General features: G+C 34.4%; 2 long non-coding RNA genes across 2 annotated transcripts; one reads left to right on the top strand and one right to left on the bottom strand.

Moving 5' to 3' along the window:
* Positions 1–648: 648 nt before the first annotated feature.
* On the bottom strand, positions 649–5304 carry LOC125656000 (uncharacterized). Its single transcript, XR_007362955.2, has 3 exons — positions 3832–5304; positions 3148–3272; positions 649–2328 (listed from the first exon to the last, which is right to left on the bottom strand). It is a non-coding gene; the product is annotated as an uncharacterized LOC125656000 (long non-coding RNA).
* A 147-nt stretch (positions 5305–5451) lies between these two features.
* Positions 5452–8933, top strand: LOC130048563 (uncharacterized). Its single transcript, XR_008797341.1, has 3 exons — positions 5452–5939; positions 6614–6678; positions 8135–8933. It is a non-coding gene; the product is annotated as an uncharacterized LOC130048563 (long non-coding RNA).
* The last annotated feature ends 7549 nt before the right edge of the window (positions 8934–16482 follow it).

Below are 16482 nucleotides of genomic sequence, written 5' to 3'. Positions count from 1 at the left end.
GTTAACTTCTTTGGCCCAATGGTTCTTGAGAAGAAGATTTTCTCTATATATTTCTATTCAAAACTTTGATCCCCCATTGTGGCCCCAACTTACCCCCGGAAGCCATGATATGAACAAACTTGAATCTGCACTATGTCAGGAAGCTTTCATGTAAATTGACCAGTAGTTTTTGAGAATATTTTTAAAGATTTTCCTTATATATTTGTATGGAAAACTTTGATCCCCCCTTGTGGCCCCATCCAACCCCCCAACCCCCCCCCGGGAACTATGATTTTAACAAACGTAAATCTGCACTATGTCAGGAAGCTTTTGTGTAAATCTCAGCTCTTCTGGCTCATTGGTTCTTGAGAAGAAGATGTTTAAAGTCTCTTGATTATAAAGCTACATTTGAAGTATCAAATCAATCGAGCAAACAATATGACTTGTAGATGTCTACAAGATCAGTGTTTGACATACACTCACCCGCTCTATCCCCTCTCGCAATGAATTGTGAGGGGATAACTATGAACTAGATTTCACACCATGTTTATATAGATAACATTACTTTCACCCTATCCACCTATTTCAATTTCCGATACACCAGTGTTATAATTTACTTGCGCATCTTCAATTCAGTTAATATTTCTAAATTGAACACATAATTCGCAAACCCATTTCATGTCTATTATTTGAACATAGTATACATTTACTTTACACCAATTTCATGTCAATTATTTGAACATTGTATATTTACTTAGTACATATATTCAATAAAACAACAGAATTCAAAATGGTGAAACAACATAACAAAGATTAATTCATGCTTTTGTGACAATTACAAATATTAGCAGGAAATTTTTAAACTTTAATACTAAATTTGAATATGGATTATACAAATACCAGGTAAAATATGTTTTTTAAAAAAAATAGAAATAATATTTGTACATTGCAGCTTTGGAAGATAAAATAACAAAAACGCACTGCATGAAAAAGTGTGCCAATAATGAACATAATCATGAAGGTGGACACGTTATGTTAGAAATGTAAAAAAAAAATTAAAAAAATTATGAATATGTATCAACATGTATATTGGATAAATTTAATGTGTTTATGTGTCAAGCTTCACACTTGAACGAATGTGTGCTGACTTCACAAAGCGGTATTGTGTATTTGGTGAAAAAGTGGCTGTGTCAATACCATGTGCTTTATGTGTCAAGCTTCACACTTGAACAAATGTGTGCTGATTTCACAAAGTGGTATCATGCATTTGGTGATGAAGTGGCTGTGTCAATACCATGTGCTCTATGTGTCAAGCTTCACACTTGAAAAAGTGTGTGCTGACTTCACAAAGCGGTATTGTGTATTTGGTAATGAAGTGGCTGTGTCAATACCATGTGCTCTATGTGTCAAGCTTCACACTTGAAAAAGTGTGTGCTGACTTCACAAAGCGGTATTGTGTATTTGGTGATGAAGTAGCTGTGTCAATACCATGTGCTCTATGTGTCAAGCTTCACACTTGAAAAAATGTGTGCTGACTTCACAAAGCGGTATTGTGTATTTGGTGATGAAGTAGCTGTGTCAATACCATGTGCTCTATGTGTCAAGCTTCACACTTGAAAAAATGTGTGCTGACTTCACAAAGCGGCATTGTGTATTTGGTGATGAAGTGGCTGTGTCAATATCATGTGCTCTTTGTGTCAAGCTTCACACTTGAAAAAGTGTGTGCTGACTTCACAAAGTGGCATCATGTACATGATGCCGTGATAAAGTCAAAACAGTGCCTTACGTTAAGTAAATGAATCGCGTTTGTGAATATATGTTGCCCTTGCCCGAATCATTTATGCATAAAAATATTTTTTTCTAGACTGCCAACTGTGTTTCCAACAATACAGGAATCCATAAACATAATATCACATAATGTATGCATAGCAAAAATACATATCATTGTAACAGTCTAGTGGTTCGATCACTGGATCGTGAATTTATTCTATGAGATTACTGTTGTTGTAAATATAATTTAACAGACTCAACAGAAACAATTGTTAAATGTCGAGTATATCAGAATATGTCAGATGATCATTCGCGATGAACTTCACATGAACGTATATTAGTGCTTCACTTCACAAAAAACAAGTGTTCTGAAAAATTGTCTAGTGTCTAACAAAAAGGTACAATATAGTGCTAATGTGACTTAATATAAGTTCCGTATTTCCTATAATGCATTGTTTTTTCAAAAACTAGGTATTTCGTCAATAATCATCTCCAAGGCAACTCTTATCCAAAGCTTCTGCTATCAAGTATCTCCAATGTGAGTTCTGGTATACATCTTCTGTCAGAGGGCATTGGGTGCTGAAAAATATATAACATACATTAATGATCAATGATATACATTTTTCAACATAAATCTTCAATTTTGTGAAATAAGACATCACATTACAATTATCTTCTAATAAACAAGTTCTCCAACATTATAGTATACAATGACCAAATATTTAGATTTTCCTAAAACATTCACTGATCTGAGAAATTCACTAGTCCATAACTTTAAGGTAGACCATCCATAACTGATCTATTTTGTATCTAATAAATGGATGGTGGGATTGTTCTTACCTTTGTATCATTTTGAAGAGTTGGTAAAATCAAAATATTCTACCACAGGATTTTTCAAAATTTTGATTACTAACCGATATATCACGCCTTAAAGTTTTTTCCCCCTCCTTATTTTCTAAAGGGCAGATAACTGTTCAAGAAAAAAATTTAAGTAAAAAAAAATCAACTTCTAATCTTTAACTAGTCCGAGAATTTCGTTAAATTCACTTTCATAAAACACATTCAATTTGCTTTCAATCGTTAAAAGTACACGCATCCTTCCAAAATGTTTTTATTGTTATACTTTTAAAATATTTTTTTCTGCTTGATACTGCTGGTCTGACGGACTATTGGAGGCAAATGGAGGGTGAAAATTAACTAGTCCACCCCATAAACTTCAGATCCCAGACCTTGGATCACTGTATTTTAACCCCATGACATGTATAATATGAACCATAAATTATATATGGAGCATTATCAATATACACAAATTAGAATTAACATTTGAGGACTGGACTGTAAAATGTGTGTATTGCAGAGAATACAGTGTGCATCTGAAATATGATACTTAGTTCTCACCCATTTCAAAATGACAACTCTGCCAGTGTCCACACGATCTTCTTGTTGGATCAGATGCTTTCTCTTACACACTAGTTTGCGAGTCTCAGGACTGACGGGCCATAATGCATGTATGATCTCTCGCACTGCAATAAAACAGCACCTGTTTACTTGATAATTTCCATTTTACTGAGAAGGACATTATGATAAAAGTAAACATACAACTTCATATGACTAAAATGTAAATCATCAATTCTTTTCACCCAACCACAATGTAGCTATTGTAAAGATGATGATCTGTGAGCTATTCTCCCAACTGTTGGGCACATGATGTATATTGGCTACTCGCTTGGCTGTCATTTACCAATTTTTTTTCAGCCATTTGCACAACCGTCGTGTACTTATTTCATATGAGTGTGGCTACATACACAACAGTCGTGCACTTCTTTCAAACTGACTGTCTTCACGACTATGACCAAACCATAATAAATATAATTACTACCTATATGTATATCAGGTGGTCATGTAACAGTACTATACATATATAATACATATCACCGGTCAAGTTCACTGCCATGTCCATGATCAGCTGATGATAGGAGACCATAAGTGACTATTCTAAAGTTTAAGTAATAAATTGGTGTCGTTAATATATATATGTACTATGTCATCACCCTTGCCGCGTTTTTTTAAAGTGTGACTCACCTCTCAGGGAGCCTCATTGCCTGCAACTTTGAAAATTTAGATCCGCCCTTGATGAAATAACCACACATTAGGTTGATGCAAGTTGGCACTCAGTCACAAGTCGCAGAAACATTGAGCCCACTACACGTCTTAGACTATCTAGGCACTGAGCGTATACACCGTTTACATCTAGCACCAATCGTTCAATGCAAGTAGGCCATATACAAGTTCGGCATAGCCTGGGCCACATGCTCATGATCCTGGGGTCAGTATTTCCCTTTATCTACAGGCCTACAAATACAACCAGTTAGATTGTGAAGCAATATGACCCAAATGATCTGAAGCTTCATATCAAAGAATAAAAAGTAGCATCATGGAATAGCAAGCTATTGTACTTACTTTTCTCCCGTTGTCTTTGTTCTCCCATTTTGGTAGTCTAGGTCACCTACACGTTTGTCAATGCAGTGTTCTACGAGACAAACGTCTAGGAGCATTCTACGATAAACATTTACACTCCATAACGAGGCTTATCCGAATTCTGATAAAGCAGCTGATTGGTTGATCAATGCATAACGATGACGGATGCAGTCGAACAGAAGATAAACAAAGTTTTATCAGATTTAAAAATCGAATTCTCACTGAAACCTTTACAGAAAGAGTGTTTACTTAAATTAGCAAATAGGTCAGACGTGTTGGCAGTATTACCAACAGGCTATGGGAAATCGCTATTGTATACGATTCTACCGCAATTAATGTTTGAAGAAGACCTGCATAGTAATACTAGTCCTCGTGAAGTCAGCATAATTCTGGTCATATCGTCACTGGTTTCTCTAATGAAGGACCAAATTTCGAACTTCCAAAAAACTCAACGTTTGCTTTCTTTAGAACAAGCGACACATAAACTGACATTTGGAACAACAGTTGTGGTCTTTGTTTTCTTCGGTGTCGCTTTCCGTTTTTCGATAGCGCCCCCTCGCGGTGTAATATTTTTAAATAGAACGCTCCAAGGCGTTTGAGTGGGAAGTCAAACGGCTTGTGTGACCTAGGCTACCATTTTGGAGGATTATCTTGTTTACATCCCCATGATGCATTTCGGTTCGGCAATCACATTCATTCCTTTGGTAATTCGGTTTATTATTTCATTATTCAATTTAATTCAATACTTCTGCATATTCCTGTGAAAGTTCGGTAAGATCTTATAAAATGTCTAAATGATATAAATTTGGATCATCCCAATCTTTTCCCCACTACACTCGTCATTGAATCTCACATGGGTTTGAACTTTTGTTGGATTCATCGAATTAATATTTGAACGAGTTAGCAATTACGTTGTTTACCTCACCATATTTGGTGCATTGGAATTCAGACTCAGAGAACCAATCAATTTAAAACGTGCTTTGCGCGAATTGCGCTGTTTATTAAAATGTGGAAAGAAGACACAGAAAGGGACTTTTATCTACTGAGATGGAGACTTCCATTAATCGACTTCCGGAGACCAGTACCAGGTAGGTAGCTGAAATTTGTTTGTAAACAAGCACTTGCTATTACTATTGGAAAGGAGAGTTACTCACTGTAACAAAGACTTTTGACAGTCTAATACATGCATAGTATTGGTTATATGTCGAACATTAGTTCCTTTCAGAGGACGTGTTAACGCAGGGTTGGTATTACATAGTGGATTGGTATAAGTACATTGTATGATTGATTAATCCGAGTTTACTCATACATTTCCTGTCCATTTCCACAACAGTTCTGTATTACTATTATCTTGCATGTACAGTGGCTGATCTGGAAAGGTGGTGCTCCCCACTTTTGTTGAATATTTTTAACAAAAATGTAAATAAATTTATTATGTGCCATTATCTCCTCTGTGGACGAAAAAGGTACATTTAAATCCCTGTGAAAATTTTCTAGATCTGCCTCTGAATTCTATATGGTGCAAGTACAAGCGAAACAATGGACTAATAACTGACTTACTTCTTAGCCGTATTGTGGAAAAATGTAAATATTCATCATCATATAATATCATCGCATCTTCCATTTCTATTAACAGGTTCTTTTTTCAATAGCCATCACAAACTAAAATATTGAAAAATGAAGTGAGTGGAGCTACTCAGCACTTCAATGAGGTAACTTTTGAATTTGATATTCTATATGTAATGAAAAGTAAATATTTGTAGTAGTTAAAGCTATATGGACCATGCATATTGGCTTAGGTAGCTCAGTGGTTAGACCACCTGACTAGTAATACAGGGGTCCCAGGTTTGATTCCTGGTTCGTTCATACATTTGATTTCCTCTTCCTTTATTACATTTAAGTCCAATGTCTTGGTATAATGAAGGTAAACATTAAAAAATAACCATTAGTTTTTATTTTGTAATTTAGCAAGGTAAGGGACAAGATGAAAAGCTCAATGTCTGATGAAAATCTTAATTGAAATAGTTTGGGGGAGGGAAGGGGGTTTCGGTCACTCATCCAATATTCTATTTATTATAATACATGAATAATTGCAGCACTTCAGCAGGAAGAAAGTGAGCAGGACTGAAGTAACTCATTGAAAATTTGGAAATAACATTTATTACATTTTAATGAACATTTAAAATAAGAATTAGAAAATATATATAGTCTTATTTAGTACTATTGTGTTATTGCATGATAATCAATTTGGGTCAAAACTGTGAATTATTTTTTTTTATCAGACATTGAACTTTTGATCTTGCCCAGGCTAACAATGTGTCATATTTATCTATACATCTAATATACCAGTATATATATGTAATATTACTCCAAATTTTTATTTCAGTTCAACTGAGATTTGATTTACAACAGTAACTTGGAATAAGACAACATTATAATAAAGGAGGACAGGTACATGGTTAAAATACTCTTTGTTTTAACGATTACAAGCTCTCAAAGTAATTCAATACAAATCAATCATCTGAATATAACTTGAAGATTTGATGCAATGCACATGAGTTGTGTACATGTTTAATATTAAAGTTATTAACATACGATAGTCACCATTTTTATTTTTACATACATGTACACATAAAAAAATCTAATGTAACTAATCAATTACATCCTCTAAAGTACATGTAATCTATTGCAATCGATTACAAGGCAAAATTGACTGTACTCAATTAGTAATCAATTACACAAAATTCCTTTAAGTTGTTGATTATTGATCGATTACATTTTTGAGTAATTGTGACTGGTCGCAGTAGCTCAGTGGTAGAGTGTTTGTCTCGTAACTGGGAGGTGGTGAATTTGAGCCCTGCTCGTGGCCATGTTAAACCTAAGATGTAAACATAGGCAGTGTGCGAAACTAACTTTAAAGTCCTATAGACTTTCGGTCCATAGTCATTTTATTTCCTATAGACCACAACAAATTCCTATAGACCAAAATTTAACATGCAATATTCATTGTTATTAAAAAATAAATAATTGACACAAATCGCTTTGGCAATTTGTTCATAAGTTTAATTATATTCTTTTTCAATTGCGTGCACAGCAAGCTTTTCAATTAGAATTTCGTTTTCTTTTTCATTTTGTGCCAGCTCAGTTTCACTGTCTGATTCTTCATCTAAGTCACTTCTAAGTTTTGTTTTGAACTTTTCTCATGATTTTCTGCGACTTTAGCCTTGCTGGAACTTGTACTGACCGCTTTCCGTTTGATTCAAGTGCGTTCATCTTCCACATATTTTTCAAACCATTAAAAAGGACATTCCGAATTTGCACGAAAATGGCGTACATTGAAGTAAATATCAAATTGACCCCCCCCTTTAAAAATGGAATAATCTTATTCGAATGATTTGTAATTACATTGGGGGGAACATTTTATTACAGCTAAGGGTTGAACAGAAACATCAGCGTACTACATATAAACTAGCAGAGAACCAGTTTTTTTACTCGGAATTTCTATAGACAAATCGGTCTATAGCTATTTTGATCGTTATAGACCAACTCGATTTTCTATAGACATTGTCTATCGGTCCATGGTTAATTTCGCACACTGCATAGGTAGTGATTGCTCCTTTGCCAAATGCTCAGGATTTTGAAGTGAGAATCACGGGTCTTTCGGATATGACCTTTAAAAAAGAGGTCCCATGTCGGGGCAGGCGTTGGCATGTTGAATAACCCTCACTACTACGTCCATAAGCGCTATGAATAGGTTTAAATTTGTGGTACTTCACCTACAACCAGTGACGTCTCAATATGAGTGAAAAATTCTCGACGGGACATAAAACAAACAACCCATGCCTGTTCCAAATATAGTACAGTTTTTATTTTCCGTATGAATATAAATTTTCATTTTTGATTACAGAAACCAAGAAATAGACCATTGCCAAAGAAAATGGACAGAAGGAAGAAGAAAAGGGTTACAAATTTTACAAAATCCAAGTGTGCTAATGGAATGATGCCAAGCAATGAAGAAGATGATGAGGGCTTCTTGACATACTGATATTCATAGGAAAGCAACTCCTTTAAAACAGACATAGAAATTTGTGTGGCAAGAAGAAATAGACTCGTCTAAACAAGAACGGGGGATCTATAAAAGACAAAGACAAACCCAAGGCTGCAGATGATTTCTTTTGGATATTTAGATGAGATCTTCATTTGGGACTTGGACAATAAGCCTATTTTCTGTATAAATATATATCACAATATTTGTACCATGATCCATTTTATATTAATCTGATTTTGAAATTTACAAAAGTGTTTTTTTATTACAAATACAAATTTATCGTATCAACTATGTAAAAATATATATTTTTAAATATGATATTGGAACAAATCAAACTTTAATATAGTGATTGTGTTTGAAATATGTGACTATTCTTTATACATTTATTCACTATCTTGAATAATTGGTCTGAAATTATTGTTACAGTAACTTTTGTAAATGTTTTCATCTTAAATTTGATGTTTTCATCACATTAATCTTCAAATGAAAATACTGAAAAATGATAATTTTGATTACAGGCAATTTTCTTTGTGAATTGACAATTTGAAAAAGAGTAATGTGACAAGGCCTTAATTGTATTTTAGTTTGCCCTTATACAAGTATATGTATGTTATACTTAATAATAGTTGAATAAATATTTTTATATGTACTAGAAAATATCTTTGTTAGTTTACTTTAAATAAAAATCTCATTTATTGTTCATTTTTGATTAATCTTAATTTGATAAGTTGAATGAAAGATGACAAATGATCAAATTTACTTTTAAGTAATGATCAAATTTACTTTCAAGTAATGTCAATTAAGAACTAGTTCTAATTGTAACGGGGACCGTTACAGATGTTCCCCAAACCTCCCCCAAATAAGATGTGATCTCCTTGTGAATCTGTAGCAAAAAATCATTTTATTTTAGCCTTTAATTACATGTAGTACGTTTAATATGGTCATTTCAGTACCAAGAAATGAAAGAAAGCGTTGCACGTGCATACACGCGCACGCGTGTATGATTCCGAATTTTTGTTGATGTCGTTCAACAGGCATGTGTATCATATACCCACAGTGTGAATTTCATAACGTTTCCACCAAATACAAGGAAGTTATAGCGATTTTAAAATCGTCCAATCAGAATTCAGCACACGTGCATGCACGTGCTGAGCAGTAATTCTAACCACAACAATTTGTAAGGAGTAACAAGACACATTTAAACCATTAATATCAATAGAATTTGATGAAAAACAAAAACGTTATCGTCCTTTAAAAATTGAAAATTTAAAAACGTTGCACGCGCATGCGCGTGTGCGTTGGTATTTTTTTCTTACACCAATATATAGATACACATATTGTCTACATATGCTGTGAATATCATCTCATTCACTTCATAAACAAGATAGTTACAAACGTTTAAGTATTATCCAATCAAAATGAAGCGCACGTGCATGCGCGTGCAAATTGGTAATTTTGACCATGCAAATCAGTTAAGAGTCTCAATATCTACCTATGATATGAATTTCAAGCCATTTCAATGAACAACAAAAAAGTTAGACTGATTCCAAAGTTAGCGTACAAATTTTGTAATGCGCGTGCACGCGCATGCGTGCACGTGCTGACAAAATAAATATTATTTTTCATGTGTACAAATGATATACTATCATCCTATTTAGGTTTTATATCGCTTCCTTCAATATTCTGATTTTCCATTTTTTGTACCAAAATTGCAATGCACGTGCGCGCGCGTGCATGCACGTGCAGACAAAATGACTATCACTATGCACATCTACAAACACTATACTATCATCCTGGAAAGTTTCATATCGATCCCTTTTGTAGTTTCTGAGAACACTACCGGACAAAAAAGTACCGGAGAAAAAGAATAATAACTAGACACTCATTACTAGTAATGAGTAGGTCTTCCGTTAGACCACTTCCGGTAAAGAGCTTTCTATTCCTACGACAACCATTTAAATGTATCAGAAAATGTGCCTTAACAATGAATGAGAAATGTATTATCGAATTTTTTACTCCTTTCTCGTAACTTCCGGTGACGACCGGAAGTACTATTCAGATGCGTTTTACTATAAATGACAGCGACTCTTTACTCTCTATATTCCCTGAAAATTTCACGTCTCTATGTGAAAGAGTTCTCAACAAAACGAAGTAGACTAAAGAAAGAAAAAGTAATAGGTTACTACCAACCGGAAGTCAATTTTGAAAAATAAAATTATCAAAACTCTAGAAGTTGACTCTTTTCATTAAGACATGTGAAAATCATATGAAAGACTTCAAATATAAGCGAGATTTATGGCGACAAACAGACGAAAAGTAAAAAGGTATTTTATCAAGAAACCGGAAGTAGTTGTTTTGACTGCCGACAGACTCAATATTCTTTTGACACTTTGAAAGGGAGTTAATAAACTAGTATAGGTTTCAATTTAAAAGAAAAAGTTTGAAATTTGCGATTTTTTCCATCACTTCCGGTGACGACAGGAAGTGACGGTCGACATGTTCAACCCCCTACTGCATGCTTACAAACGGAGATTGATCATCTCTGAATTTTTGATGAACCTATATTTTACCTTTTCCAAGAAAAAATGCTGGAGAAAATTCCTTTTGAGAAACAGAAAATCGGCCATATTTTCCGACCGGAAGTGAATTTTGTAAAAACAAAAAGAATTATAACAAGGTCATTTCATAAGACATTATTCCTGAAAATTTCAAGAAAATATATCCAGCCATCTCTGAGAAATCACTCGAAGAAATCGGAAAATCGACATTTTTAAAATATTTCCGGTATAGACCGGAAGTGACGGACGAAAAAATTGAATGTATGTGTACAATGGACTAATGCTAGTTTATCAACTCTACAAGTTTCAAGCGTCTATCTATATTCATTATTGAGAAACTGAAAAAACAAGGTTTGAATATGTCCACCCCATATCTCACGACCGGAAGTGAATTTTACAAAAATATTTAAATTTACTCTAGACATTTATAGTGTCTATAACAGATGTAAAATTCAAATCATTAACTTGCTTTAGGACCGAGATTTATGGCACTGAAAAATGAGAGAATGAATAGTCTTTCTTTGATATAACCGGAAGTTGGAGATTCAACTTCCGGTGGGGTCAACATTTTTTGAGAATTAGAACGAGACCTAATAAACCGATATAGGTTTGAATTTGAAAGAAAAAAGTTTGAAATTTATGATTCATTAATCACTTCCGGTGACGACCGGAAGTGACGGCCGACATTCTCAACCCCATACTGCACGCCTACAAAGTGAGATCTATTAACTCTAAAAAGCTGGTGCCTCTATCTTTTACCGTTTGTGAGAAAAACGCTGGACAACGAAAACAGCTAATAAGCCGTATTTGCCGACCGGAAGTGAATTTTTCAAAAATATTTGACATTACTCTAGACACTTATAGTGACTATAGTATATGTAAAACTCAACCCATTAACTAGTTTCATGACCGAGAATTAGAACGAGACCTAGTAAACCGATATAGGTTTCAATTTGAGAGAAAAAAAGTTTAAAATTGATGATTCATTTAATCACTTCCGGTGACGACTGGAAGTGACGGAGACAAAAAATAATACGTGCATGCACCATAGAGAAAATACATCTATCATCCCTGAAAGTTTCATTTGATTATCTTTAGTGGTTTTCAAGTTTACCCCCGGACAAAGTTGCTCTCAAAAACCGGAAAATCGGACGTATCTTACAAACGGAAGTGAATTTTGAAAAAATGAAAAAAATGCCTCGAGGTACCATAGTTCTCTATAATCTGTGAAAGTTTCAGGAAAATCTATCCAACGGTCTCGGAGACGAAAGGGAAAAAAAAAATAATAATAAACAGTAAAATCACTAGAAGGTCTTCCGTTGGTAACGGAAGACCTTAATAATAATAAGAAACAGAGTAAAAACAATATGTTCCCAAACTTTGTTTGGGGAACATAATAATAACTAGAAATGATCTCGTTGCGAGCAACGAATAGGTCTTCCGTCCAATTTCTGACGAGATAGGACCTTGACTGGAAGAATTCAATTAGTGAATTAGTGAAGAACGACTATACATGAAATAAATAAACACATACATGTAAGATGTGATTTATCAATTGTAAACAATTTCGGTTTTGTTTCATTCACTTTCAAGTATCTCGGTAGTCCATAAAACGACTAAAAATTCCAATTGAACCACGTAGGAACCCACACTAAAAATTTCCATAAAATACACTGAGTTTTTGGACAACTTCCGGTTTCGAACAACCAACTTCCGGTTTCGAACAACCAACTTCCGGTGGAAATGATATGACTTATTACACTCTATTAAATAATTTTATGAGGATTTGAATTTAAAAAATGAAATATTACATATTTTTATGGTGCTTTCGGCGGATGACGGAAGTGACAACAAGAAAGTTGAAACACGTATGTCACATCTACAAGTCACTATCTAACTTTCCTGAAAGCTTCAAGACTCAATCTTTGAGTATTTATGAGAAAACACTTGGAGAAAAAACCCCGGAAATCGTACATATTTAACGAACGGAAGTGAATTTAAAAACAACAACAATAATTCACTATACTCTGAAGATGGATAATGTCAATTATATATTTGAAAATCACAAAAACACTTGCTTTATAAGCGAGAGATATGATAGCAAAGAAAAACCATTTTCCCGAAGTTTTTCTCTAAAAACCGGAAGTTGTTGGTTAAACTTCCGGTAAGTGTAACATTTTTTGAAACACCGAAAGAGACCGAATTAATCTGTGCAAGTTATATTTCAAAAGCATAATTTTGAAATTTGACGTTTCTTTTATTCACTTCCGGTGACGGACGAAAGTGACGGATGGCAATGATAAACCTTATTACAGAGCTACAAGTCACCATCTATCATCTCTAAAAGTTTGAAGACTCAATCTTTAACCGTTTATGAGAAAACGCCCGGACAAAATGTCATTTGAAAAACGGAAATTCGGCCGTAACTTGCGACCGGAAGTGAATTTTGAAAAAGGATTAAAGGGTACTCCAGAGTTGGATAATGTCAAAAATATCTGTAAATATCGTAGTAAAAAGTTGATAGATAAGCGAGATATGCGAAGACAAAGAAATATCAATTTTTCGAAATTTTTCTCTAAAAACCGGAAGTTGTTGGTTAAACTTCCGGTAAGTGTAACATTTTTTGAAACACCGAAAGAGACCAAATTAATCTGTGCAAGTTTTATTTCAAAAGCAATTTTGAAATTTGACGTTTCTTTTATTCACTTCCGGTGACGGACGAAAGTGACGGATGGCAATGATAAACCTTATTACAGAGCTACAAGTCACCATCTATCATCCCTAAAAGTTTGAAGACTCAATCTTTAACTGTTTATGAGAAAACGCCCGGACAAAATGTCATTTGAAAAACGGAAATTCGGCCGTAACTTGCGACCGGAAGTGATTTTAGCAAAACCAAAAAAAGACCGTTCTAGACAATCCTATTTTACATCTTTCCTGAAAGTTTCATGAAAATCTATCCAACTGTTTTTGAGAAATCGCGTGCACAAAATCGGTAAGAAAAAGAACAATAATAATAATAACTAGACACGATCTCGTTGCGAGCAACGAGTAGGTCTTCCGTCCGATTTGTTGATGCACTCGGAGTTAAAAAAAAAAGAAAAGACAAATGAGTCCCAATTTAGTTTCCGACTTTAAGACACTTTAGATATAATCAATTTTTCATATCATAAGCTTCTGAAGCAAAGTTGCGGTGAAATTCTTTTGAAATTCGACTCTCCAGGCGAGCCATAAGGCCCACGGCCCTATTTCTTGATGTCATTTGTTAGCCCTCTATAGACTCAACAACTTTAGTTCTATATGTCTTTACAAAATATTTACCTGTAAAAAGTTATTGAGATCGACCGATATCGACAAAAAATCGACTCTAAAGGCGAGCCATTAGGACCATAGGCCTATTTCTTGATATCAATCGATAGATCTCGATAAACTGAACAACTTTTGTTCAATATGTCCTTACAAAATATTTACCAGTTACAAGTTTTTGAAATCGACTGATATCGACAAAAATCGACTCTACAGGCGAGCCATGAGGCCCACAGACCCATTTTTTGATATTGATCGATAGGTTATGACACATTGAACAACTTTTGTTCAATAATGCTTTTCAAAAAATATGTCCTTTTAAAGATATGAGGCGTCAAATATTTACGATTTTGGCCCTTAAAATCTCTAATTACGTAACATATGACCTACTTTTTGATTTGATAAGATCAAGCTCGTTGAGATGAACATTTCCGCTTCTACAACTTATTATAAAATATTAATAGTTTCTGAGATATTCTCAAAAACATTCTGAACCCCTAATTTAAAGGGCCAGCCCGTTTTGCTTGATATCGTAAGAAAGGCCTTGTCATTTGAAACATTTTTTGCTCAACAAGTATTTAGAAATTCTTTACCGTTCTCGAGTTATCTCTACAAGAAATATTTAGGGGCCAAACTGTAGCTCCCTAACGGGGCCACATAGGGAAAAAAACGAAATGTACATATTGTTTAGATTATCATTCTGAACAACTTTTGTTCAATAATGCTTTTCAAAATATTTGTCGTTTTCAAGATATGAGGCATCAATTATTTATGATTTTGGCCCTTAAAATCCCCTATTACATAACATATGACCTACTTTTTGATTTGATAAGAACAAGCTCGTTTAGATGAACATTTCCGCTTCAATGACTTATTACAAAGTATTAATAGTTTCTGAGATATTCTCATGAACCTTTGAACCCTTCTGGGCCCCTAATTTAAAGGATCAGCCCCTTTTGCTTGATATCGTAAGAAAGGTCATGACATTTCAAACATTTTTTGTTCAACAAGTATTTATAAATTCTTTACCGTTCTCGAGTTATTTCTAGAAGTAATTTTTAGGGGCCAAACTGTAGCTCCCTAACGGGGCCACATAGGGTAAAAACGAAATATGCATATTGTTCAGATCATCATTCTGAACAACTTTTGTTCTTTATTGCTTTTCAAAATATTTGTCGTTTTCGAGATACAAGGGGTAAATTTTTTTATGGTTTTGGCCCTTAAAATCCCTTATTACGTAACATATGACCTAAATTTTTATATGAATAGATTTGGATTGTTGAGATGAACATTTTTTGTTCTTTGACTTATACCAAAATATTAACGATTTTTGAGATATTTGATCTAGACTTTGAGCCCTTCTAGATCCCTAATTTAAGGGGCTAGCCCCTAAATCTTGATATTTTCGAAAAGATCTCGTAAATGTGCACAACTTTTGTTCCACATGTCTTAACAAAATATTTGCAAGAAAAAAGATATTGGAGATCAAAGGTCAAAAATCGCCGAAATCGGCGAAAAATTTTGGCATCCATTTTTCCAGGTCCAGGCGAGCGTTTAGGCAAATCGCCTCCGGTAAAATCGAATCCCCCACAAATCTTCTAAAATGTTTACTCTATCTTGTGTAGAAATTTCAAGACTCTAGCTTCAAAACTAACGGAGGAGATGCGTGGACAACAAGGCCCTTCAAAAAGTCACTAAAAGAGAGATAACTCCTGACCGGAAGTGACGTCAAGCACGAAATTTTGCAAGCAAAGTCTCGTCACCAAAAGACATCTTTCCTGACAATTTCGTGAAAATCGATCCAGAAATGGCTGAGAAAAACGCGTGTACTACCAAGGAAAATAATAATAATAATAATAATAATAATAATGAAGAAGAAGAACGCGAACAATAATAGTAAGGTCTTCCGCAGGAGACGGAAGACCTTAATAATAGTAAGGTCTTCCGCAGGAGACGGAAGACCTTAATAAGAAACAGAGTAAAAACAATATGTTCCCAAACTTTGTTTGGGGAACATAATAACGAGCTATAACTGTGTTGGGATGCCAACACAAATGTCTCGGAACACCTCCCCATGTCAGAAATGCTTTTTGATGCCTGATATTCACTCAGGATTCTCAAAAAACCCTAAAAACTGAATTTGGTTGAAATCCGACGGACTTGATTTTTGGCCTCCATTTTCTTCAATGGCGGCCATTTTGAAACATTTGAAAATTGATTGGAAGGAAATACTGAGGCTAGAAATGAATTGTGGACCCTCCATTTACCCCAGAACCCAAATGTTGTAGAGATTTTAACACTTTGAAATATTTCGGTATATGGCGGCCATTTTGAAAATGGCGG

Source organism: Ostrea edulis, chromosome 7 (genome assembly GCF_947568905.1).
Source record: "Ostrea edulis chromosome 7, xbOstEdul1.1, whole genome shotgun sequence".
NCBI classification, from domain to species: Eukaryota; Metazoa; Mollusca; class Bivalvia; order Ostreida; family Ostreidae; genus Ostrea; species Ostrea edulis.
The sequence above is the reverse complement of the archived record's forward strand: the minus strand, read 5'-3'. Positions and strand labels throughout refer to the sequence as shown.